The sequence below is a fragment of the Thamnophis sirtalis genome, unplaced genomic scaffold (assembly GCF_051295495.1).
Source record: "Thamnophis sirtalis isolate CommonGarterSnake01/CBP01778 unplaced genomic scaffold, rThaSir2_p1.2 scaffold_2, whole genome shotgun sequence".
NCBI lineage: Eukaryota > Metazoa > Chordata > Lepidosauria > Squamata > Natricidae > Thamnophis > Thamnophis sirtalis.
In genome coordinates this window covers 150965479-150993279 of record NW_028261382.1, presented here as the reverse complement: position 1 = coordinate 150993279, position 27801 = coordinate 150965479, and the positions used below count along the sequence as shown (strand labels likewise).

Genomic DNA, 27801 nt, shown 5'->3' with positions numbered 1-27801 from the left:
GGTTGAGGGTTAGGTTGAGGGTTACGTTACAGCGCGCTTCTGTCGGCGCGCTTTTGTCGGCGCGCTTTAGGGCTAATTAGTCGCTCATTCGATGCGCGGTTTTGTCACCGCGGTTTAGACACCGCGGTTTAGTCAGGCGCACTTTTGTTGTGCGCGCATTTGTGGTGGAACCCCTGAGCCAACATGACTGGAGGAGGAATTCTGGAAGCTGAAGTCCACAAGTCTTAAAGCTATCAAGTTTCAACATCCCTGGGGTTTTTTTCTAAAGGGTTAGGGGTGCAAGGGTCTTGAAACTTGACAGCTTTAAGACTTGCATGCTTCAAATGCCAGAGTTTCTGAGCCAACATTTTGGTTGCTAAGCAAGAGCGTTGTTAAGTGAGTTCCATCACATTTTACAAGTTGGCCACGCCCACCCAGTCACATGGCAGGCAAGCTACTCCCACCTGGTCATATGGCCGGCAAGCCACTCCCACAAAGCAGGCCACACCTACAGAAGAGGTTCTAAAAAATTTTGAAACCCACCACTGATCTAGAAGCAAACTGGCAATCAGTGCAGATCATGAAGCATTGGCATTACTTAGGCATATGGAGGCATGCCCATTGCCATTCATACTACCACACCACCAGTTGAAGCGTCCGGATGGGTGGGTGGAGCCTCCTGATCAGGGCCGAACCGGGAAGCAACCTACTTCTGATATGAGCTGCTGGTAAATCCAGGTATCTAGGAAATAATCCTATAGATTGTGTGGAAAGAAAGCAGCACATTTACTGCGGTTGCTTTTAGGGATTGGAAAAAGGGGAGAAAATAAGTTCAAGGGAATGGAACTGCTAGCATACACAAAGCATAGAGAACAAACCAGGTAGACTCCAGATGTCACCTTAAGATGTTGTGGGAATTGAAGTAGGATGCTCTAGAATGTGGGAAAGAAAAGGTTTACTCCTTATTTGCAAAGAAAGAATTAGTGGGAAGGCCAGTTAGGAAAGAAATTGAGCAGGACATAGAGATTTGCTCAAAAATCAATAATATTGCTATAACACAAGTATGATAGGACATACAAACGCACACGCACACACACACACAGAGTGCTAATGTAGTTTAACAATCTTTCCCTTAAAAGACAAAATGCAGTCTATTTAGCAAAGAAAAGGACTCATTATAATATTAGTAAAATATTCACTCTTTTTTCCTATCTCCTGGGAGGGATTTATCACTCTTTTAAAACTTAGGAACAGGGGATATAATACTTTTATGTATTCTATGTAGACTTTCTTTTAATATATGTGAAGAAAAAAGGCAGTCGTCCTTCCTGTGAGTAGTCAAATAATTTTTATTTAAAAGAACTGTGGTGATGCAGTGGTTAGAATGCAGTATTGCAGGCAACTTCTGCTGACTGCCGGCTGTCAGCAGTTTGAGTGTCATTGGCTCAAGGTTGACTCAACCTTCCATCCTTCCGAGGTGGGTAAAATGAGGACCCAGATTGCTGGAGGCAATATGCTGACTCTGTAAACTGCTTAGAGAGAGCTGTAAAAACACTGCGGAGCAGTATATAAGTGTAGGTGCTTTTGCTATTTCTTCTGCACATCAAACTTCTTCAAGTATGCTAACAATTAGTTCTGAAACAGTTAAATTATGCAGCTGAATATATTCATACGGATTGCATTGAGAGAACTCTTTAGGAATGCTAAGAATGTATTGTGTGTATGGTGATGGTTTAACCTTTCTTCAAAGAAACAGAACAGAATGGTGGGGGTCCTGGAATGACAAAAGAGAGGAGCAGATGTCTGGAACATAAATTACATTATATCATTCCATGTTGTTATGAAAGAAAATTGCTATCTTACTTCCATTTTTTAAAAATTCTATGAAATGATTCTATGAAGTTTTACACATTGTGCATAGTTTTACTTATTTACTTCAAAATAGCACATGAAAATATAGATCTCTCTGTGGCTTTCTAGTTTGAGTTGCTTTTTTTTTAAAGTTATCATTCTCAATACTACTAAATGTAAGGATAGTCCTATGGGATCAGGCAGGCAAAGCTCGTCCTAATTTTTATTTCTCACACCAGATGATTCTGAAAGCTCACATCAGGAGATTAAAACATGCCCTTCTCCTGATCATCTTCTCTTTGGAACAGCTTCTGCCCCACCCAGGGGCGACACTGAGCCTTCAAAGTAATAGCCATTGGTAGACCTGCCTCTCATGAATTAAGCCCGGACCATTAAGAGCCTTCCTTCTTCACTGCTATCACTATTTTATGATAATGAGTCATGTATTATGTGAAATAGCCCTTTCATTTATTTGTTTTAAATCTTCGCCTCACTCGCTTTTTTGCTAAGTCTCAAACTGTGGTAGAGATAGTTTGAAATATGACATATGACAGAAATTTCATGTAGGTTCTAAGATTCTTGTTATTTGCCTTTTCCTTTGTTGTTGTTAGTTGCGAAGTCATGTCCGACCCATCGCGACCCCATGGACAACTTTCTTCCAGGTCTTCCTGTCCTCTACCATCCTCTGGAGTCCATTTAAGCTCACGCCTACGGCTTCGGTGACTCCACCCATCTCATTTTCTGTCATCCCCTTCTTATTTTGCCCTCAATCTTTCCTAGCATTAGGCTTTACTTCCTATTATCACCTGACGTACACAGACTTTTTCTTTCCTGCTATAACACACAGTCTCCTGATTCTGTAGAGTCCTCAGCATCTTTGTAATTGAATTGCCCTTTCTTCTCAACTTTGCCCTCCTGTGTTTTGCTGAATTCCTTGTTTGATTTTGTTATGTGTACATTGCCTATTTTAATAAACTTAGATTCTGGACCCCTTCCATTTCTCAGCCCAGTAAAACTGAACAGCAGTTGCTTCTCACACTGAGACCAATCTGAAAATTCTTCAAGTTCCTTGAGCAGCCATTTTCTCTGCTTCCATAATGGTTATGATTAGTTGATGAGCACCTGCAAGTTCAGTGTCAGAAATTAAATGCAGTGCAGTTTCTGAGTAGAATTTGACACCGTAATCCAAAATATTGTTTGCAGAGAGAGAGGTGTGGAAACATTTCTGTCTGCAGTTTTGGAGTTTTAAGCCCTATTTGCTTTGGATGAGACAGAATCAAGTATCAAATTCTGACATTGCACAAGAACTGCATTCAAGACCTATGGCTGTTTGTTTGTTTTTTGGTAGAAATTATGTGTTCTCAGCTGAATCAGTGGTACTGCTGCCAATATGGCTCAAAACAAAAAGCTATGACTCCTGTGTTGATTGTTCTCACGCAGACATTCATGCATTTGCAATTCATTAATTGCTACCAGATTATTGATGGCCTTAAACTGTGTCATGGCATTTCAGACAAATGCCATTATGGAGCTGTTCATTGATGTTTGTTATTGCCTTCAATATACTGTAGCATGCAAAGTAGCAAATTTGTCTCTCCTTTTTTTTTCTTTTGTAATCTTTCCCTACATTCGTTAGGATCATTGAAAGCAAGCAAAGAAAACCTCATGACTGGAAACTGGCAAGGATATTCAGATGTCTTTTGGTTATAGTATTTGTATTTATTAGTTTGTCAAACATGTACAAGATAGCAGGTATAAATATAAACATGGATATAAGCAAAATAACTGGATACAAATAGATGGGGACAGTAGGACAGGGACATTAGGCACGCTGGTGCGCTTATGCCCCCCCCCCTTTATGAACCTCTTAGGAATGGAATGAGGTCCCTGGTGGACAGTTTAAGGCTGGAGCTGTGAGGGTTAGAGGCAGTGGTGGGTTCCGAATCCCGTTCCAACCGGTACAGTTGGAATGGGCCGGACAGCATCCACATGGATGCGTGCAGCACATGCACACATGCACAGCACGTGCATACGTCTTAGCACCTCCGCAAGCCTCCACAACACTCCAGCTTCTCCGCAGAGCGTCGCACAGGTGCTGTACATACCATGCACGGAAGTGCGGAAGCCTTAAAAGACAGGTAAGGAGCTCGTGCGGGAGGTGGGCCCTCCAGAGCACCATACCAGAACGGTATCCGGTGCTCCTGGCAGGCTCTGGTACTCCCATACCGGGTTGTACCATCTGCAACCCACCACTGGTTAGAGGATGTAACAACGGAGTCAGGTAGAGCATTCCAGGCGTTGACCATTCTGTTGCTGAAGTCATATTTTCTGCAATCAAGTTTGGAGTGGTTTACCTTGAGTTTGTATCAATTGTTTGCCCTTGTATTGCTGAAGCTGAAGCTGAAGAGGTCTGTTTTAGTCTGTTGGTTAGAGACTCTTAGGTATAGAACCAGTGGCTTGTTCTTTGTTCTCCTTTCTTCAATTCCACAGGCTATGAAAGCATTCTGGAATCAACTGTAAAATCATTTAAGATAATCCAGCGGGGAAAAGATCTTCTGTATTAATTCGTTAACATGTCCAAGAGTATTTTTTTTAAGTTTAAAAGATACATGAGGCACCCACAGGATTCAGTATTCTCTATTACATCCAGATTAAGGAAGCACCACCCATAATTAGCAATTATATGAATGGCTTTTAAAAACAAAGGAACAAGTGTAAAGATAAAACACAATAATCCTTTCCTCCGAATTCCTGCTTTGGTCTTGATTTAGACTGAGATTTTATATCTGATTTTTGCACTAGAGCAAAAGAAGTCAACATAATTTTTTCTCCTGATGCAAATAAAAAGCACAGTGGGGTTGGATCAAGATTAGGTTCACAGTTGGGGAGTAAGGATTAAAATCACTGTAAGTCACACATTGGATGCTGATGGAGTTGAAAGATGTTTTGATTTGATTTGATTTTGATTTTAACTTTATTTGTATGCCGCCCTTTTCCCTGGGGGGACTCAGGGCGGCTCACAATTCAGGGGGAGGGAAGTACAAAACAAGTTGTACACATAAAGACAATACATCGTTAAAAAAAACCAAAAAAAAAAAAACCACAACAGTCGTACTATTCGGGTGGGGTTGAAGTCTTTAGCCCCAGGCCTGTCGGGACAGCCAGGACTTAAGGGCTACGCGGAAGGTCTGAAGGGTGGTGAGGGTACGAATCTCCATGGGGAGTTCGTTCCATAGGGTCGGAGCAGCCACCAAGAAGGCTCTCCTCCAGGTAGTTGCCAGTCGACATTGACCGGCTGATGGAATTCGGAAGAGGCCTAATCTATGGGATCTTATTGGCCTAGTGGAGGTAATTGGCAGTAGGCGGTCTCTCAAGTACCCAGATCCAATACCATGAAGGGCTTTGTAGGTGACAACTAGCACCTTGAAGCGCACCCGGAGATCAACAGGCAGCCAGTGCAGCTCGCGGAGGATAGGTGTTACGTGGGTGAAACGAGGTGCACCCACGATCGCTCGCGCGGCTGCATTCTGGACCAGCTGAAGTTGCCGAATACTCTTCAAGGGCAGCCCCATGTAGAGCACATTGCAGTACTCCAGCCTAGAGGTCACAAGGGCACGAGTGACTGTTGTGAGAGCCTCCTGGTTCAGGTAGGGACGCAACTGGTGCACCAGGCGAACCTGGGCAAATGCCCCCCTGGTCACAGCCGACAAATGGTGGTCAAAAGTCAGCTGTGGGTCCAGGAGGACTCCCAAGTTGCGGACCCTATCTGAGGGGCGTAATATTTGACCCCCCAGCCTGAGAGATGGAACACTTGGCCAATTAGTGGGAGGGAAGCACAACAGCCACTCGGTCTTATCTGGATTGAGTACAAGCTTGTTAACCCCCATCCAGTCTTTAACAGCCTCAAGGCCCTGGCTCATCACGTCCATCGCTTCATTGAGTTGGCACGGGGCGGACAGATACAACTGTGTATCGTCCGCATACTGGTGGTATTTTATCCCGTGCCGTTGAATGATCTCGCCCAGCAGTTTCATGTAGATATTAAAAAGTAGGGGGGACAGGACTGAACCCTGCGGCACCCCATATGTCAGGGGCCTAGGGGTCGATCTCTGCCCTCCGACTAACACCGACTGCGACCTGTCCGAGAGGTAAGAGGAGAACCACCGTAAAACAGTGCCTCCCACCCCCACCTTCCGCAGTCGTCGCAGAAGGATACCATGGTCGATGGTATCGAAAGCCGCAGAGAGGTCAAGGAGTACCAGCATGGAGGCATGGCCTCCATCCCTGGCTCTCCAGAGATCATCGGTCAATGCAACCAAAGCGGTTTCTGTGCTGTAGCTGGGCCTGAAGCCAGACTGGAATGGATCAAGATAACTGGCTTCCTCCAAGGACTGTTGGAGCTGAAAGGCCACCACCTTCTCAACAACCTTCCCCACAAAGGGGAGGTTGGAGACTGGATGATAGTTGTTAAGAACGGCTGGATCCAGAGATGGTTTCTTCAGGAGGGGTCTCACCACCGCCGCCTTTAAAGCGGGGGGAAGGACCCCCTCCCGGAGGGAAGCGGCAACAACCGCCTGGATCCAGCCCCGTGTCACCTCCCTGCTGTTAACAACCAGCCAGGAGGGGCACGGGTCCAGCACGCATGTAGAGGCACCTACAGCTCTCATAGCCTTGTCCACGTCCTCAAGGGTAACAGCTTGAAAATCAATCCAGCGATGACCTACCAGATTATCCCTTAGTGCCTCGGCTAGTTCTGCAGGATTGGAGTCCAGGTCCGCCCGAAACCGAGCAACTTTATCCGCGAGGAACTGGACGTAGTCCTCAGCCCTGCCCTGCAAAGGATCACCCGTATCCCTCCTATTTAGGAGGGAATGGGTTATCCTGAACAGGATGTTGGAGTAATATATCAGCAGCACCTGTAAGTTACATCATCCCCATCTAGAGCTAGTTTCTAAATTATATTGATTCATAATTCATTTGTTACAGGCTATGGAGGGAAGACCTTTGGCCGTCCAGATGTTGTTAAGCGCAACTACCAGCATCACTCACTATAGGTTGTATTTTTTGAGACTGATGCGAGTTATAGTTCAACAAACCTGGCAATAGGCTGCCAATTCTTGCTATATTGGTTAAGAAGCGAGGGACCGTATTCTACCTGTGTAGATGGGACACACACACAGACCATAATATAAAAAATAGAATAAAACAAATACTAGTTCATTTTGTTTTGAAACCAGCATTTTGTGTTGATGAAAAACATTCTTTAAGACTAAAAAAATTATTTTTTAATTAAAGATTATTTTCTACTGAAATGGGGCATTTGATCATGACCATTACCCCTCTTTTGGGGTTATGAATTATTATAAAAAAGCTTACACTTGCTTAATTATACAAATTGTCCTCTGTTTACTTGAAAAATCTTTTATATATGTGTGTGTGTGTATGTGTGTGTGTATGTATATGTATGTATATGTATGTATGTGTGTGTGTGTACACACACACACACACACACACACACACATATATATATATATATATATATGTATGTATGTATATCAGGAACGTATATTATTTATAATAATATAAAATAATATATATAATATTATTTGAAGATTATATATATAATGTCTTTCCTAGTTCAATTGTTTCTTTCCCTGCTTGTTCAATACTAGAGATTCCGAATGAATTTGTATATTGCAGTAAACAAAATAATGTATTTGATAATACAAGATCCTATCTGGGTCACTGACATTATCCTGGGACATGTATATTCACCATAATTGATAATGTCTAAGTTATCCTATGGAAATTGGCAAAACTGTCTGCTATTCTATTTTTAGATGGAGCAAATTCACACAGGAGAGATGTATATTTTTGAGAGTGGATTTTCTCATTTATGTATATCCATACAGTGTTTGTATTTGTTGATGCTGCAGTGACAGTGTACATTTTCCAATATGAAACAGATCTGACTTTTTAAATATATAACATATATACTACAACAACATGGCAATCTTGTCTGTTGGGAGAATGACTATTTTAATGGAATTATTGGTGAAATTGATATGTATGTGAGAATACATACGTTGGGCCCACCTGCTACTTCAGACCAAGAAAAATATAAGGCAAAATTAATTCATGGCTTTTAAGAGCTTCGCCATCTGAACAGCAGGCCGTATGACTGGCAAGCTTCCTGAACTTCATTTAAAGACTGCATGGCAGAGAAACTCTTTGCAGTTTTATGGCATAATTTCACACACCCTGATATTCAGGAGAGAGAGGGAGAAAGAGAAAGAGGGTGAGAAAGAGAGAGAGAGAGAGAGAGAGAGAGAGAGAGAGAGTTAAAAAACTGAGAAGTAATTAAATGTGACACTGTGGGGAAAACCCTTGAAAGAAAATTCTGGTCATTTTTTCTCCTTCATATGGTGTTTTTCAGGTCATAGAGGTCCTGTAAATAGCCCAGTCATGGCTAATTCCTCAGCAGGCTTAGCATGTGGTTTGAATTTGCGAAATGATTCAGAAGCTTGCTGTGAGATAGCTACTGATAACAAGCAGATGTGAAGTGTGCTGTTAAAAAAAGAAAAAAAATAGGTAGGGAAGTGCAGTAGTTGGGTCTGATTTGAGTAGGCATGATATAATTCCAGTTGTAACTGTTTTTGGCACTTAGATAACCATTAGGATAAAGGGAGCATATTCAAGCAAAAAAATATCCCTTTTCCTAAAAATATACAGGTTCAAAAAACGGATAAATATGAGTTTGCTTTTATCCAATCTCATACAATTTTGAAAGGGCATTTTATTTCATGTAAAACATTGGTTCTTCACTATCTGTTGAAGCATTTTAACTTTATATGTAAACTACCAAGAGGAATTAAAGTCCATTATTCAGTATATTTTAAAAGGTAGAAATTCCTTTCCATTCTCGTCTCAAACTTTGTAAATATTTGTTTGTAATTTCACTTAAAACAAACTTACTCAGTTGTGCATTTTTACTGCATTTGTGCCATGTTGTCTCACAAAATAATGTTGATTAACATCCTATAAACTGGAACTTTGCCACCCCCTGTGGGAACCTGACATGGGAACCACTAAATAAATATTCAGAAAATGCATAGACTGTCTAATTAAACATCCCTAAATTATTCTTTGATAATTATTCTGAACTGCGTCAATTATTTTATGTAGTCATGGCATATAATAAAAACGCTTAGCATAAATTTGCTGGTAAAGAATGTCTTAAGGAATAAGAGGTTAGGGGCAAGTGGAGATCTCGATAAATTCTATTTTTGCCATAATCATCACATTTCCTTTTTTATGAGTTGTTTGTGTAAAAATATGATCCATGTTGCACAATACAGGGCGGGGCATAACCTTTTCCTAGGGGGTCACAGCAAGATCGACAGCAGTTTACAACTTCCGCGACACCTCATTTTAAAGCCCATAAAAAACTGAATTGAATGAGCTATTAAATGTTAAATTTGCTTTAAGAATGGCTGGAAAATTCGATTCGGAAGAACAAAGGATCATTGACAGAATAAAATGCATTGCCTTTCGAGAGGCTCGCGATGCTGGAGCGACGTTTATCAATCGAAAATGGATTGCAAACAAATTGAAACGTCATCCGGATTGGGTTACTGATAATTGGAACAAAACAGCCCAAGAATGTTTCACAAAATTTGGAGAAGGGCGTCCTCTGCAACTGTCCCAAGAAAGCAAAGCCATCATTGCAACTAGCAGTCGCAAACAACGAAAAGGAAACCGAAAAGTGGCCCAAGAAATCCTTCAAATTCGTGGAAAACGAGTTGATCAAAGGACAATTGGCCGATATCGAGAACGAGAAGGTTTGAAGCCATTCCACGTCATTTGCAAACCATTGAAAACTCAAACACACGTTCAAGATCGGCTTTGGTTGTGCGATTGGTTGTCTGAATGGACCGAGGAAGATTTTCTTCATTTGGCGCCATCTGACGAATTCTTCGTTTATGCCATTCGAAAACCGAATTTCCAGAACGATCGAATTTGGGCTAAAGACGTCGACGACATCGCCAAACATGAACGATATCGACAAATCGTTCGCAATCCGACTTGCATCGGGATTTTCGTCATTTTCACAGCCAAGAAACTGCATTGGGTTTTGAAGGATAAAGGGGAATCCTGGGATGGCAGTTATTTCTGTGAGAAAATTTTATTGGAGAATGTCATTCCATTTCTCAGTGATCCAGACAATGTCTTGGTGGTTGGTGAGGCTGTCTTTCTTCATTACAAAGCTCCTTGCATGCGTGCAAATGCGACTCAGCAATTGTTAAAGGAAAACAATGTCGAATTTTGGGGCAATGACGTCTGGCCGGGAAATTCGCCAGATCTCAATCCGGCAGAGAACATTGGGGCCATAATTAAGGATGAAGTGGAAGCTCTGATGATTCAGGAGCAAGGTCAAAATCGATATTCGGTTGAAACTTTGAGAATGAATTTGGAAACTGTGTTGAAAAATCTGGAAAATCGAACGGAACTGTTTGAAGATTTGTTGTGTTCTTATCCAGAGCCAAGGTGGCGCAGTGGTTAAATGCAGCACTGCAGGCTACTGCTAGATCAGCAGGTCAGCGGTTCAAATCTCACCGGCTCAGGGTTGACTCAGCCTTCCATCCTTCCGAGGTGGGTAAAATGAGGACCCAGATTGTTGGGGGCAATATGCTGACTCTCTGTAAACCGCTTAGAGAGGCCTGAAAGGCCTATGAAGCGGTATATAAGTCTACTGCTATTGCTATTACTGCTATTATCCACCTCGTTTGAATGCTGTTCGAAGGGCTAATGGTGGTCATACTGACTATTAAATCGTGTCAATAAACTCAGTTTTTGATGGGCTTTCGAATGGTGTATGAATTATTTGTGTTGTTATTACAAGTGTTGCTGTGACCCCCTAGGAAAAGGTTATGCCCCGCCCTGTACATGGAAACTCAATCAATCTCTCCATTTGAAACCTGTTCCTCTATCTCAGGGGTGTCAAACTCGCAGCCCAAGGGCCAGAAGCATCACACACTGGCCATGTCCACCCCAAGTTTAGCGAAGGGGGAAAAGTTGTGATATGTCACATAATGACAAGGGTCATTGCAAGTTTGACACCCTTAATGTATCTGTATACTTGATGTTAATATTTACTGTATGTGGATACTTTTATTATCATTTGTGATTGGTAACCACTTTACAGTGACCAATTCATTCTTGCCAACCAGGTAGACAGGGAACGAGGTGGTAAGTGGACTCTATCCCATACTTGTAGGGATCTTGATAGACTCTTAAAGACCACCAGTGATCTGTCAACCTGTCAATCACACTCTAAGAGTCAGTGATATAAAAGGTTTAAAGAATTACAGCATGTTTTCAGCCCTACCAAGTATACCACATTAGGAAATTAATTCCAAAATACTTTTCTTATGACTGTAAGTTGATGCTCAAAATTGATCCTAGATGCAAAGTAACATCTCTTTTCTAACTGCAGACAACAGTTTGTTTATAATCTATGAAGTAGAAAAGAAATTGTGTGTGATTCTACAGTGCTAGAGATGATTTACTAGAAAATGTTAACCTCTAAGCAAGTACTGGATGGCTTGCTGCAACATGAAATGAATACTCATTGTATACTAATAAGGAAATGCTGGTTTACAACCTGTTTGCATTGTTCTATAACCCAAAAGTTTGGTATGGTTAGGCAAAAAACACTATGAAAAATAAATGTGGTCAGAAAGTTTATCCAATAATTTCTAGTGTGAGATTAAAACCCCAATTGCATGTGAAGTACTTGAAACATAATATTTCAACAATATAATAATAACTATTAATAAATAAAACCAATAACATCCAGAAGTACAATCAATTTTGATTTTTTTCTTCCATCTTCTCCTGCTTCTCAACCAGTTTACTGCCAGTGAGAAAATAATTTTAGAAAAGCTGATGTTGTAGAAGAGATGTGATACTTTATGGTAGCCCTTCCCTCCCAAAATAGAAATAACATGGCACCTTTTCCAGATAATAGATTTTAAAAAAATTGTTATTTTGTTTAAAATAATAAATCCAAAGGAACAAAACAAAAAGTTTCATACATTGTCTGTGTCTATCTGTGTGTCTCTCTATCCACCCGTCCATCCATCCATCCACCCACCCACCCACCCACCCACCCACCCACCCACCCACCCACCCATCTATCTATCTATCTATCTATCTATCTATCTATCTATCTATCTATCTATCTATCTGTCATTTTTCATTCACAACTACCATATTTTTCAGAGTATAAGATGCTCCAAAGTATAATGCGCACCTAGCTTTTGGGGAGAAAAACAAGAAAAAAAATCTGCCTCTGCCTCCCAGCAATTTGCCTTCTTGCATCAAAAAGCATGTTTCAGTTTCAATTTCAGCACAGCCTGATTAGCACAAGCAGCTGATTGTCAGTTGGATCGGCCTCCCTACGATCAGCTGTTTCAGGTTGCAGGGATTGCTATAGCCTATTGCCGCCTCCGCACGCCCCAATTTTGGCCTCTGTGTGTCCATTTTCCACCCATTCTGGGTGGCGGGGATCAGAATAGGTGTAAAATGAGGCCAAAAACAGGGCACGCAGAGGCAGCAATAGACAATAGCAATCCCCGCAGCCTGAAACAGCTGATCATCAGGAGGCCAATCCAACTAATAACCAGCTGTTTGTGCTAATCAGGCTGTGCTGAAACTGAAACAAGATACTTGCTGTTTGATGCAAGGAGAAAAATTGCTGGGAGGCAGAGGCCAAAGGATGGGAGTGGGCGGGACTATATTCGATGCATAAGATGCACCCAAATTTTCACCCTCTTTGGGGGGGGGAGTGCATCTTATACTCAAAAAAATACGGTTATACATTTTACATTGCTCAAGCCACTCTATGCATCTGATGAAATGAGTTGCAGCTTATGAATTCTTGAGCCTTTAAATAACATTTGTCAGAGGAAGGAAGGAGGGGTAGATATTCCAGATCTTCTTCTGCTATTCAGTAAGTGAGGAGCTTAATGCACAAGCATCTGGGATTAGGCAGCCAAAAGCAGAGTTCCTTCTGCCACAGCCTTTTGTACATGGCAAAAATGGCTGTTAAGCAATCTGTTGTGGCCCAGCAGGAGCCGTTGGAGCTGCCGATGGACTCTGATAGCAAGGAGCCCTATTAGTCTGCTGTGGGAGATGTGGAGGACCCTGGGCAGGGATCAGACTCAGAGCAGGAACCAGAGAGGCTGGTTGGCCACCAGGAGGCGCCTGAGGCATGGAGCAGTGGGGAAGATCAAAGGGAGTTTGTCCCTGACGCCAGGCAACGGTGGGCGGAGAAATGGAAGCAGCAGTTACGGAGACTGACTCATAAGAGATAATCAAGCACATGTGGTTGTGGCTTGGCCCCTCCCAAGAGAGTATATAAGAGGAGACTTTGGGAGGAGTCCTTTTGCCGGACACAACCGTTCGTAATAATCTGGAGAACTCCTTATCTGGTCTGCCTTGTGTTTCCGTGTTTGTTGGAGTCTGGGTTGCTGCCAACTTCTTGCCAGTGAGTCGTGTCTGGGCTTTCAGCCAACAGGATTATAATTGCTGTGAATAAAGAGTGGCAAACAGCTAAGCCTGTCCCTGCGTTCATTACCGGATGGAAGGGGGCCAGAACAGCAATCTATGGCCAGTCATCTTTTTCCCCGATATTGAATTTGAGACATCCAGCTAAATACACACAGCACTGGGATGATATGTGTGCTCCAAGTCATGGTCATTCACATTATTAAATGATTTTTATTGGCAAAAATTAATTGGAGTTTTACGTCTGTCACTATAACAGCCAATTGTTGGGTGGAATTTGGAGGGAATGTTGTTTTTATAATTGCCCCAATATGGACCTATTTTTATTTATATATTCACATTTAAAATTATTATAATTGAAGTGGTATTGCAATGCACATAATGCCAGGAGGAATCTGATCACATGACCATTTTCTAGATTTCCAGATATTAACTCATGAGAGGCATGAGTTGTTTGAGCTGCTCACAGTTATGTTTAATTCAAATCTTTTAAATAGATAAATAAAATTTGAAAACGTCTTTTTTTTGTAATAGATTTAAAATGAAATTAAATTGAAAGCTTTTCAAGTGGAACCTCACGGCATTTTCGTAGAGGGCTGTTTCTTTGAAATAGGAGAGAAAATTTTAACTAAAACAGGAGATAAATCAGGCATAAATAAATGTTCTCTGTTTCCATAGTAAGTTTTTTCTTGTTTATATTATGTATGTCTCATTAAACTGTTAGTTCAGTGGAAATGAACACAAAAATATATTTCGTTAATGGAAAAAGTTGAATATAAAGTTCTTAAAGTGTTGATTTCTTTTTAAAAAATGCACCCACTAGGTTTCCGAGTGAGATGTTACAGCCAGTTAGATGTCTGCAAATGGTTCCACAAGCAGAGGCCACACAGCAGTGGAATTGCCAGCTAGCCCACAGTTCTGGCAGACAGAAATTTCTCTGGAGGAAAGAGAAACTGGAGGATGGCCTACTTGGGCTCCAGTTCCTTGCAAGGAAACTGCAGGAATTTAGTTTCTTGTGACTGGTCTGTGGATGATTGTGGTTCAAACAGCTTGAGAGCTGAAGGATTTACAATGTATCCTAAACTGCTATGCAGCCTTCATTGAAATTGAATTAGCACAGGGGTGTCAAACTCAAGGCCTGCGCGCTGGATCCGGTCTGCAGGTGTTTAGATCTGGCCCATGGGGCTGCCCTGGAAACAGCGAAGGACCAGCCCGCAGTGACTCTGCCAGCAAAAACAGAGCTCCCTTTTCACTGGCAGAGTGCTACCATAGGTGCCACGACACGAGTGACGTCGAGCTGGCCATGCTCAACCTGCCCATGCCCCCTTGAGGTGAAACACAACCCTGATGCATATATTTACAGAGCGACAGACCCAAAACTCCTCCCCTGCATCCCATTTTTGCAAAAAAGGGGCGAAAAAGAGGCCATTTTTCACAAAAATGGAGGCGTTTTCCCCTTCCTCCAGACCCCAGAAGAACTCTGCAGATTCAGCAGGGCTGGGGGAAGGAGAAAATGCCCTCATTTTTGCAAAAATGGTTAGGTTAGGTTTATTTACCTTGTATGCCGCCCTACTCCCGAGAGACTCGGGCGGCTAACAATAAGAAAGGGAAGGGGGTACAAAAATAAAAACAACAATTAAAAATTCAGCAACAGTCATAACATCGGATGGGGCTGGATAATTCAAAAGCCCCAGGCCTGCCGGAACCGCCAGGTCTTAGTTGCTTTGCGGAAGGGTAGTAAGGGTCCGGATCTCAATGGGGAGATCGTTCCATAGGGCCGGAGCAGCCGCAGAGAAGGCCCTCCCCTGGGGAGTCGCCAGCCGACATTGGCTGGCAGATGGAATCCGGAGGAGGCCTAGTCTGTGGGATCTAATAGGTCTTTGGGAGGTGACTGGCAGGAGGCGGTCTCTCAGGTAACCAGGTCCAATACCATGTAGGGCTTTAAAAGTAACGACTAGCACCTTGAAGCGTGTCTGAAGACCAATGGGAAGCCAGTGCAGCTCGTGGAGGATAGGTGTAACATGGGTGTACCGAGGTGCACCCACAATCGCTCGCGCGGATGCATTCTGGACTAGCTGAAGTCTTCGAGCACTCTTCAAGGGCAGCCCCATGTAAAGCGTGTTACAGTAATCCAGTCCCATTTTCCAATGACCCATTTTCTGCCCATTTTTCAAAAAAAATGCCAAAAAAAATCCCATTTTTCAAAAAAACCCAGAGGTGTTTTTGCCTTCCCCCAGCCCTGCTGAAGCCTGCAGAGTGCTCCTGGGGGCCAGGGAGAACAAAAGAGTTTTTTTTTAGAGTTTTATTAGTATTTGTAGGCCGCCCTTTTCCCTGAGGGGACTCAGGGCGGCTCACACAAAACCGGGAAGGGGGAATACAGACATTAAGATAGAAACATATAATAAAATAGTAGGCAACATACATTCATCATTCGGGAGGGGTAACTATCATTATCCCCAGGCCTGACGGGCGAGCCAGTTCTTCAAGGCTATGCGGAAGGCTTGGACGGTGGAGAGGGTACGAATCTCCACGGGGAGCTCGTTCCAAAGGGTCGGGGCTACTGCTGAGAAGGCCCTCCTCCTTGTAGTTGCCAGCCGACACTGGCTGGCCGATGGAATGCGGAGGAGGCCTAATCTATGGGATCTTATTGGTCGCAGGGAGGTAATTGGCAGAAGGCGGTCTCTCAAGTATCCAGATCCACTGCCATGTAGGGCTTTATGGGTGACTAATAGCACCTTGAAGCGCATCCGGAGATCGACAGGTAGCCAGCGCAGCTCGCGGAGGATAGGTGTTATGCGGGTAAATCGAGGTGTACCCGCAATCACTCGCGCGGCTGCGTTCTGCACTAGCTGAAGTCGCCGGATGCTCTTCAAGGGCAGCCCCATGTAGAGCACATTGCAGTATTCCAGCCTAGAGGTCACAAGGGCCCGAGTGACTGTTGTGAGAGCCTCCCGATTCAGGTAGGGTCGCAACTGGCGCACCAGGCGAACCTGGGCGAATGCCCCCCTGGTCACAGCCGTTAAGTGGTGGTCAAATGACAGCTGTGGATCCAGGAGGACTCCCAAGTTGCGAACCCTCTCTGAGGTAAGTAAGAAAACCTTTTTTCTTACTTACCTCTTCGAAATCTTGGTGTGTCTTATACACCAATGCATCTTATAGTCCGAAAAATATGGTAATTTTGAATTTGCAAGTAAATCAAGGAGATGATTGTCATACTAGTTGCAAAAAGAAAAAGAAAAGAAATGGTATTAAATGTACAAGAAGGGAACACCATAATAGTAGATAATCTGAATATGTGAAAAATATTTCATCAGTATTATACTACTTTATACAGATGCACAGAAGCTGCTTCAGAAAAAAATGGATGAATACTTGCACAAATAGAATTTACTAAAGACTACAGACGGACAAATTTTGAATGGAACTATAATAATAAGAGAGCTGTGCTCAGCTATCCAAAAGACTAAAATTGAAAATTGAAAAGGTATGTAGCGTAGATGGATTGCTGGGTCTTATTATAAATGTTTTGAAGATGAGTTTTAAAAACCTTTACAACAAATGATGAATATTGTTTTGCAGAATAGATTCATGATAATATAAAATTAATGCTAAAGAAGGACAAGATTTTATTTTAACAAGAAACTATCAAACCACATCATTATTGAATAATGATTATAAACTGTTTACTGTGATTTGGGCTGAAAGATTTAAAATAATTTTACAGAATTTACTCATGAAGATCAGTGTGGATTTTTGCCTAAACTACAACAGTGAGATAATATTAGAAATATTTGAATTCTTAGAACATAATGAAAAACAAGCTGCATTGATATTTTTATAAATTAAGGACATTTGTCAAAGATTGGATATTAATTTTAGAAGATCCACTAGAGGGAGTTAGCATTACTGGAAAATTAAAAGACTTTAGTATATTAGCAGGTTTTAAGATTAATAATCAGATGACACAGTTTTTAACTAAAAATACAAAACTAGAAGTTAAAACGGATAGAAAAAACAAATTTTAAGATTGGGAAAAAGTAAAATATGTTGATATTATTATGATAAATATGAATTGTAGATTATTTCAAAATAATTAGAATAGAACAGAAGAACAGAACAGAATAGAATAACAGAATGGGAAGGGACCTTGGAGGTCTTCTAATCTAACTCCCTGCTCATGTAGGAAACCCTATACCATTTCAGACAAATGGTTGTCCAAACTCTTATTAAAAACTTCCATTGTTGGAGAATTCAAAATGTCTGGAGACAAGTTGTTCCACTGGTTATATTAAGACATGGAGTGAAATTTAAAAAATACATGTTAAGATAAGATAAATTAAAATTGTCTCTGTTGGGGAGATTTTCTGGGATAAAAATAAATGTTTTGTCAAGAATGGTGCTTTGTTTCAGACAATACTTGTTTTGGCAACACATTTACCATGGCAAAAAAGTGTATCTAAATTTCAGTGACGTGCGGTGAGATTTATGGCTGGTGAGGCAAGCAGGCAAAAGCCGCTCTATGGCAGACATGGCGGCAGGGCTTTAAAGTCCCAGCGCAGTGTCCGCTAGAGCGGGATGTGTCCACCATAGAGTTTGAGTTTGAGTTTTATTTAGCTTATATGCCGCCCTACTCCCGGAAGACTCAGGGCGGCTAACAATAAAAAGGGAAGGGGGGTACAAAAATAAAAACAACAATTAAAAATTCAGCAACAGTCATAACATAGGATGGGGCTGGATAATTCAACAGCCCCAGGCCTGCCAGAACAGCCAGGTCTTAGCTGCTTTGCGGAAGGCCGGAAGGGTAGTAAGGGTCCGGATCTCAATGGGGAGATCGTTCCATAGGGCCGGAGCAGCTACAGAGAAGGCCCTCCCTCAGGGGGGTCACCAGCCGACATTGGCCGGCAGATGGAATCCGGAGGAGGCCTAGTCTGTGGGATCTAATAGGTCTTTGGGAGGTGACTGGCAGGAGGCAGTCTCTCAGATAACCAGGTCCGATACCATGTAGGACATGTCCCGCTGTATGGCGGACACTGCGGCAGGGCTTTAAAGTCCTGGCACCATGTCCACCATAGAGGAACAACCTCCTTAGACTAACGACTTTAAAAGCAGACTTTAAAACGACTTTAAAACCAGACTTTAAAAGCAGAGAGGACCTATGGAAAGCTTCAAAGAATCAATGCTGGATGGAACCAAAGCCGCCCTGCCGCCCTGGCACTAGAGGCAAAAGCTGCCCTGCCGCTATGTCCAAATTAAAGTCCTGGCCTGCTACTATGTCCAAAAACCCTGCTGGTCGCTATGTTCCACATAAAAAATAAAGTGCCAGCCTGCGCGCCAGCAAAGGCGGGTAAAACACACACACACACACAAATTACTTACAATAATACAAATTACAATTACTTATAAATTACATTAATTTTGAATTCCTCCCTCCGACCCACATACCTTTTCCAGCCGTGTCAGAGGATTTCAACTCTGCTCTTGTTTGCCATGATGAAAATGTAAAAAATGTAAAAAGAAAAAGGCAAGAGCTGCTGAGGCCAGGCTGGGTTAGCTGCTGCCAGAGCCTCCAATGGATGACTCTGCTTAACTGTTTAAAAAAAGCCTCTAAAAAAAGTGCCCTCTACAGGAGGAGGCGAGAGAACCATGTGCCTCATCTACATAAGGAATTTTTCAGCTTTTAACCCTTGCTTAACTCTGCTCAAGTGTTCATAAAGATAGACTAAATGAGGCACATGGTTCTCCCACCTTCTCCTGCAGAGGGCACTTTTTTAGAGCCTTTTTTAAACAGTTAAGCACTAAGCAGAGTCATCCACTGTGACTCTGGCAGCAACTACTTCAGCCTTTTTCCTTTTCTTTTTTTTTTCTTTTCATGATGACAGGGGCGAGGCCCTGCCTCCCCTGACTGCACGTCACTGCTAAATTTATATGACCGGGGGTACATTCTCTTATACCAGTGGTGGGTTGCAGGTGGTACACCCCAGTACGGGCGTACCGGAGCCTGCCCGGAGCACCAGGTATCGTTCTGGTACGGTGTTCCAGAGGGCCCGCCCGCCCAAGCTCCTTACTTGTCCTTTAAGCTTTTGGTGCTTACGTACACGTGCATAGCACGTATGGCACCTGCGCAACACTCCGCTGAACAGCTGGAGCATCGCAGAGGCTTGCAGAAGCATTGTAGGCCTGCGCGCGCTGCGCGCGTCCATGTGGGTGACACTGGGGCCATTCCAACCATACCGGTTGGAACAGAATCTGGAACCTACTATCTTATACTCTCTTTCTTTGATAGATGTGTGTTCCTCTTAATTATCTTTTAATTGTGAACAGCCCAGAGTCGCTGTGGAATCAAACAGCCTCAAAATTGAAATATTAAATTAAATGACAGAAAGAATTCTAGGTGACTATTTAGTGAACATTTCCCTCTAGGTTTTTAATGTCAGTTAATTAGAGGTAAAGTTAAAGTCACAAAGGTTGACTTTTCATGGATCATAATAGGTTGCCCTGTTATTTGGAAAAGTCCACACCAGTTCTGAGAGAACTGAAAAATATAAAATGCCAGGGCAAGCATCATGAAATGTGGATGAAGAAAAGGTGCATAATATATTGTGTTATGTGGCCGTGCATGATGCTCCTTTTCTGACAGCTGTGCAGCAGCCATTTGTTTGAATCAAATGAGTTGAACAACAGTACTTTGCTGAATACTGCTAGTATTCAACAGTACTTTGGGCAAATAGCAACATATGTTTATATTTCTTTTTCTGTTTCTAAGCAAAATGTTCATATACTTATGGTGTGAATAAGATTTTAGTTTAAAAAATCCAACAACAAAATACAATCAGTCTAGTAAACATAAATTAATCTGTCAAAATGGAATATTCATCATGAAATATTTAAGTACTTTGAAGACAACTCTGTTAAGTGCAGGATTATAAAGTAGAACAAGTATTTGCTTGGTTTTTCAGAAATCTCTAATGCTCTTTAGGAGATAAATTCTAGATCCTTGGATTAAAGGAATATATATTAATTTATTAATTGGTTTATTCAAGTTGGGAGTACCAATAACTAGCATTCTTGATAAATCCTAAATATAATAAAAGCTAAGGTTAGTCATTAAAACAGGCACCTAAAATAGCAAAACAAGAAATACTCCAAAAGGCTTTTGTGATATTTCTTTGTTAAATGTATATCCTAGTTTTGTTCAGGAACTCAGGGCAGTATCCATAGCAGAGGTGGTATTCAGCAGGTTCTGACCAGTTCTGGAGAACCGGTAGCAGAAATTTTGAGTAGTTCGGAGAACTGGTAAATATTACCTCTGACAGGCCCTGCCCCCATCTATTATCAGCCTCCCGAATCCCAGCTGATCAGGAGGAAATGGGGATTTTGCAGTAACCTTCCCCTGTCACGCCCACCAAGCCATGCCCACAAAGCCACGTCCACAGAAACAGTAGTAAAATTTTTTGAATCCCACCACTGGTCCATAGTGCTTCCTCTTACCATTTGTCCTCACAACAATGCTATATGGTGAGACCAGCTGAAAGAGAAAGCAACTGACCCACAGTCACCAGTGAATTTCCATGATTGAGTTGGACTAGATCCTGGTTACCCCAGTGCTACTTGACTTCCTTAACCATTATGCAGTGTTAAGCTACATGGGGGCATAGAATTATAGCACATGTTAAAGGGACTGAAGGAATAATGAGGACTCTGGATGATACTAAAAAGGAGGTCTATGACAATTTGCCACAGCCAACTTGCCACAGGAAAATTCACTGGACAAGAGTTAGCTAATATTGAAGAAATAGTGGAATAGAATCATTAACGAATGGATGCCAAAAGAGGGACAAAAGGAAATGTGACTGACAAAAAATAAAATAATTTTTAAACCATAAATATACAATTTAAATAATTAAATTGAATTTTTAAATAGTCCCACAGCAAGTTTTTCCATGGTGAGTTGGCCATGTCAAGTTTTTCTGTGGTAAATTAGCTGTGGTGAGTTGGCCACGGCAAATTGGCTGTGGCAAATTAAATTAAAAAAGGTGAGTTGGCTGTGGCTAGTTATTCTGACCAAAAAGGGCCCAGAAAGTGCGCCAGTTATACTTGTTAGCTTACAGTTTGTCTTGGCGTCTCAGGTGAAAGCTGCAATCTAATAAGTGTATTTCTTTCTCCTGTGTCTTTCAATAGAAGATAGAAGCTGGTCAGAGCTATCAAGTGTTTTGAGCTGCCACCACATTATGCTCTCTGGGGTATTATAAAGAGGGCTGCTCATAAATACCATATTTTTCGGAGTATAAGACGCACCGGAATATAAGACACACCAAGATTTTGAAGAGGCAAATTTTTAAAAAAAGTTTTTGCACTCTGCAGACCTCCCAAAAATGGCCCATTTTTTTTTTAAAAAGGGCATGAATAGCCTTTAGGAGACTTGTAGAGTGCCCCTGGGGGCTGGGGGGGGCAAAAGTGAGCAAAAAATTGGCCCATTTTTCACTCATTTCTGCCCCCTCTCCAGCCCCTAGGAGCATTCTGAAAGCCTTCTAAAGGCAATGCACGGATATTTTGGTGAAGGTGGTGGGGTTTCAGGAGGCAAAAAATGCTGTATTCAGTGTATAAGACCCCTCCCAGATTTTCACCCTCTTTTTTGAGGGAAAAAGATGTGTCTTATATTCTGACAAATATAGTAAGTTTCAAACATTACAGTTACAGAGGAACAATAATGTTTGGTAAAAGTAAGCACAGGGTTTTCTTCATGAAAATGTGTTTAGTTCCATCCCTACATCTCTCATTACAAAAAGTATTTGCAGTTTGTATTTAAAAAGTAATCACAAAAAGGATCAGATGTGGTATTCAGCAGGTTCTGACCAGTTCTGGAGAACCGGTAGTGGAAATTTTGAGTAGTTCAGAGAACTGATAAATACCTTTTATAAATAGCTTACCTTTTAAACTTTTTCTTTCACTTAAAAACCTACCTTTTTCTATATGTATTTGGAAGATGTATGACTTTGCTATTATTGGGTATTTGAGTCTATTTTCCCTCCCCCTGCTTCTTTATGTGATCTTGCTTATAATTATTTGTTTTTAACAGTTTACAAGGCAGCAAGTAGAAGACAAGGAGGAAAATAAGCTCCAGCAATTAAAGAGTCTTGGTCTATTTTTGTGGCCAGATATATTGCTGAAAAAAAGTCAGAAAATGAACCAAAAGCACTCTTCAGTTCCTAATACATCAAGTATACAGGGGAAAAGTTCTTGTTAGTTTGCATGTGTGTATTTATTTCCTCTTTTTGCAATTTATCTTCTCTTTCTTGTCGGTTAAAATATTGTATTTTGTTGTTAATCACAGTATGACATTGTTCCATTTAATTACATGCCCATGGCTATTGAAGTGTGTAATTAGGATTTTTAACAATTCATTCTGAATCCTTGAGCCTGCTGTGAGCAAAAACAAAACCATAAATGAAGTGATTGTGCTATAAAGATTATGACCAAGCTTGATAATGAGGATTCTTTACCTCTTTATGAAAAAGCTTGTTGGCTAGATTGGAATTGAAAAAAAATATCCTGAAGACAGCAATGGCAAGCTTCCATACATATGCCAGGAAAACTGCTTGGCTGTTTCCTTAATAGTCACCAGGAGCTGCATTCTGTTAAAGACAATCTTTACTTGTTTTGTGTACATTGCATGCAATCAAAAATATTTGTTGAAACCCTTTGTTGAGAATAATGGAGGCCTTTGTGGATTCTAAAGAAGGAATTAATGAAGACCAGTGGTGGGTTCCAGATCCCATTGCAACTGGTATGGTTGCAGCAGGTCCCAGCGTCCTCCACATGAGCGCGCACAGCGCGCGCATACTCGCACAACACACACATGCATCTTACCATCCAGCGATGCCTCCACAAGCCGCTGCGATGGTCCAGCTGCTCAGCGGAGCATCACACAAGCGCTGTATGCACCATGCACGTGCACGGAAGCAGCAAAGGGTTTTAAAGACAGGTAAGGAGCGCAGGTGTGCCCTCCAGAGCACCATACCAGAACGGTATCCGGTGCTCCAGGCAGGCTCCGGTATGCCCATACCAGGGTGTACTGCCTACAACCCACCACTGATGAAGACACATAACTGTTGAGAGAGATTTCTATTTTCTTTGAAGGGAAAAATGGAACCAATATTTTCACATATCCTATAGAAATCCAGATGGCTATGCTGTGCAGGACATTCATTCATTCATTCATTCATTCATTCAGTTATTAACTGCCAACTCCAGGAAGGTTTTATAGTAGTTAACTGTTTGCTAAGGAGCTCTTGGTAGTGTGTGGTTTTTTTTACTCTCACTTTAGCAGAATCTCTACAAATTAGAAAGTCTACTCTTCATGCTCTAAACCCTGGACATTTCGTAAAAGATTTCTCTCTGTCTTTCTCTCAGATTTTGAGGTAACACATGACTTCATATTTCATGATGTTGATCTCATTTGAAAGTTCCTCTGTCTACCACATCACAGCTCAGTACTATTGTGAACGCTTTTAAGTGAAATCTTCTATCTTTTCTATCTTTGAATAGAGCCTCATTTAATTTGGAAAATTACAATAGGTGCAGTAAGCAAGGAATTAGTTTAAAAATTAAGGCTACAAGGTATTTAAGGGGTTTAAGAGTTTGTGAAAATAATATCTTTAAAAATACCTTAGATATTCAGTAGAAGTATTATTCCAAGGTTGTTCCAAATGTAAATATTTGAATTTATTGCAGCCTAAAATTTAATTCTTAGCAGAAATTATCAAGCTTTTTATGTAATGGACAGCAGTGCATTATTTTGCCTCATATGGGTTTATGCTGGTGTTTGAGCATAATAAAAGTTTGAAATGATGTAATGGGTACTAATTAAAAAAGTGAAAAAAATTAAACCACTATAATCTCAGAGGATCTCATGCAACACAAAAATCTTGTGATTATTGGCCACTTTCTGGTCAACAATTACAAGATTTTCAGCCATTTTATTTTAGTGTTCATGGCTGACACCTAGTGGTGTCATCTGTGCTTAAAGCCTTGTTTTTTGCATGTCCCAAATCATAAAAACACCCTCTGCATTTATTTTATAATAACTCTAAAGTATTGTTATGTAGTATAGATACTGGCAGAAGGTAGGAGATTGTTAACCGAAACAAAAGGTCTCAACCACTTCTGGTTAACCAATTAAAACAATTAAGCTTTTCAAGTCTTTCTCTGGAAAAAATAAAATGTTGATAGAGCAGTTATAAAGATGTAACCATAGGAAAAAATCTTTACTTACATTAATTTGTTGCTGTTTATTATAATGGATTAGATAATTCACATTTTATAGGAAATGTAAGCATAATTGAAACAGTTTCATATAGTTAAATTGTGATTAGCAGCTCTGTAACGCACACCTACTGCTTTCCAATTAAGTAGAAAAAGAGATTTTACTTTGGGGAAGAAATAAGAGATAATGGAGCAGTTTTATTAATTCCAGATGCTATCATTTTTGGATTTAACTGATGCTGCATGCTAAAGCCTACTAAATCACTGCCTATTAAAGAGAATTTTATTTATTTCAGTTTTATAGTTTATTTTTAAATCTGTGTGAGTGTTTTGCTTGTCATTACCTTTTCTAACTTTGATAAAGGAAAGGGCAGACTGACTTCTTAGATTTGGGTCTTACCTGGGAAAGAGATTGGATTATTGGAGTGTGGTCTTGCATAGTACAGCAGAACCTCTGGTCACCAACATAATTAGTTCCATAACTTTGGTCACAACCTGATTTGGTCATGACCCCAATCTAATTTTGGAAATTTGGTGCTTACTCCCAAAAAATGGTGCAGGAGGATAAATCAGCTGTGGGGGTGGGGGGGAGAGGAATTGTGAATTTTTTGGTCGGAACTCGATTTGGTCGTGGTCAGAAGCTTTCATGACCAGAGGTTCTACTGTATCTGGAAGCTTCTGGAAATAGATGCAGAATGCAGTGACAAAGGCAGTTATGTGTTCCACCAGAACAGCGCATATCACACACCACCTACAAGAGCTGCATTGGGTGCCAATTTCCTTCTGGTCCAATTCAAAGTACTGATTTTTACCTTTAAAGCCTTTCATGTCATGGGACAAGGATCTGATGGATAGTATCTCTCTGATTACATCAACCATCTTGAGAAACATTCTACGCCCCCTCCCCAAGAAGTCAGATTAATTCCATCCCTGTTAATGTTTGGGAAGCCCCCCCCCCCCCCAAGACCTGATTATGTCTCCAAATTTGGGAGTCCCAGGAAACTGGTGACATTTTATGATGGCTCCCCTAATATGAATAACACATGGTTGCTATATCTCTCCCCATTTGTATACTTTAAATGTTTGATTATATTTTAATTTTTAATAATGATTCCCCTTTTTATAATGAAAGTTTTTATTATTGTGTTTATATTGTTTTATTTAATTGTTGTATGCTGTCTCAAATAACTTAATGGTAAGATAGATGACTATATGGGTCCCATTTCAAAAGTACTTTAGATAATTTTACTTCAATTTTTTTCTTTTGTGGAAAACAGGAACAGATTTTTCACCCAAGATAATAAAGAAATAGCTTGGTGGAAAAGTCTTAGCAATTATTCAGTAAGTAAAAAAATACATAGGATTACTTTCAAAGATGCAAATAAAAGCTCTTAGAATTACTGATAAGCCTTACTGAAAAAAAAGAAAAGGCAAAAATATTTTTTTTCATTCCTCAGTAGTTAAATTGTTTATCTGCAGTCTCCCTCCCCTCAAAAAAAATCTGCAGATGGAGACCCTCATTTGAGAACCAAGTCCCCAGTCACTGGAATGTAATCCAAGAAAAACAAATACTACAAAGGCTACTAGCAGGAGGATGTCTTTCAAGCTTGGATTTTTTGTGACCATTTTGGCTCCTGGAGAAAAGGGGTCCCCCAAAACATATGTATCAGCTGGATACACCCTTTGTACTAAAGTTCAGTCTGTTTAGCCAGATGTCTTCCAACAGGGACAAAGAAAAAACAGATCTTGCATTATAATAAGCCAGGAAACTGAAAAGTGTGTCTGGTGAAAGAAGGCTCATTGTATCCCATCTGATATTTATTAAGGGTTGTTTAAGTCAGCAGGGAGAAATGTGCAGTATCCGGAAATGACCCGGACACTCTGGTATGTTCAACTGGTGACAAAGGATTGGAAGCAGCCCATCATTAAAGCTGGGTGCTCAGATTACATAAGGAAGGACCCAAACCAAACCAATGTGAACAGATAAAGCTCCAATTAAGCTTAAACTTAATTTTGCATAATTTAGACTTCAAGACTACAGAATAGTCTTACTAACATTTGACCTACTAATGAATACTGGGAAATTCACTGTACAGCTTTTCCTCCTAACAAAAGCAGACAGGGACTAAAGCCCTCCCCATTTTCACTTACATTCCATTCATTTTATTTACATTTGCAGAGATGATTCAGGACTGACATATTTCACTTTAATAGGAGGAAAAAAAAGTAATAACAAAAATGAGACAATATATGACCATAAGAAGGACAAATAAATTGCAACAGGGCACAAGGTGTCCTTTTTACAGTTACAAGTGTCCTTCTTACAGTTGTCTCATTTTTTTTGTTACTTTTGTTTGCTCCTAATTTGGCCAAATTAGCATATATTCAATTCTAAAGTCCAATACTAATGTTTTTTGTTGGTTAATTCTGTATTTCTTTTAACTGTTAGGTAAGTAGTTAACCTATAGTTTGAATGTTTTAAGAAGAACATAAACTTTTCTGAAAAGCTCAGTTCTAGGTAAAACCCATGATGTTTCTTATTTCTAGTTGATTGAATCAAAACTCTTATTCATAAGATCAGTGTTTTTCAACCTTTTTTGTGCAAAGGCACACTTTTTTCATGAAAAAAATCACGAGGCACACCACCATTAGAAAATGTTAAAAAAATTTAACTCTGTGCCTATATTGACTATATATAAAGTAATTCTCCCACGGCACACCTTACACTATGTCACGGCACACTAGTGTGCCGCGGCACAGTGGTTGAAAAACACTGCATAAGATTAAAAAGTGTGTATGTGGCATTTATTCATGTGGGAACCTGAATATTTTAAAAACACTGTAAAGGATAGTAATTTACCATACCTTTTTTAGGTGAAGAAATAACTGTTGGTATGCAAATTAATATGTGACTATCTATCATTCAGGAATCTTAGTATGAACTCATACATCGTCCATACTTGAGGGAGATGGGTAGTTTAGAAACATAAAATATAAATAAAATTTTGTATACGCAGTATATACATGGAACATTATGTATGAATAACTATCTCTATCTATTCTAAATAGATAGACTGATTGATTAATTGGCTGACTTTACATTGAATATAATGCATGACTGTCTCTTATCAAACCAAT

The 27801-nt window shown here is 40.7% G+C and overlaps 1 protein-coding gene across 1 annotated transcript in view; it reads left to right on the top strand.

Moving 5' to 3' along the window:
• The window catches only part of COLEC12 (collectin subfamily member 12), a 103565-nt gene that overhangs the window by 51976 nt on the left and 23788 nt on the right, over positions 1-27801 (top strand). The gene's annotated exons all lie outside the window — the stretch shown is intronic.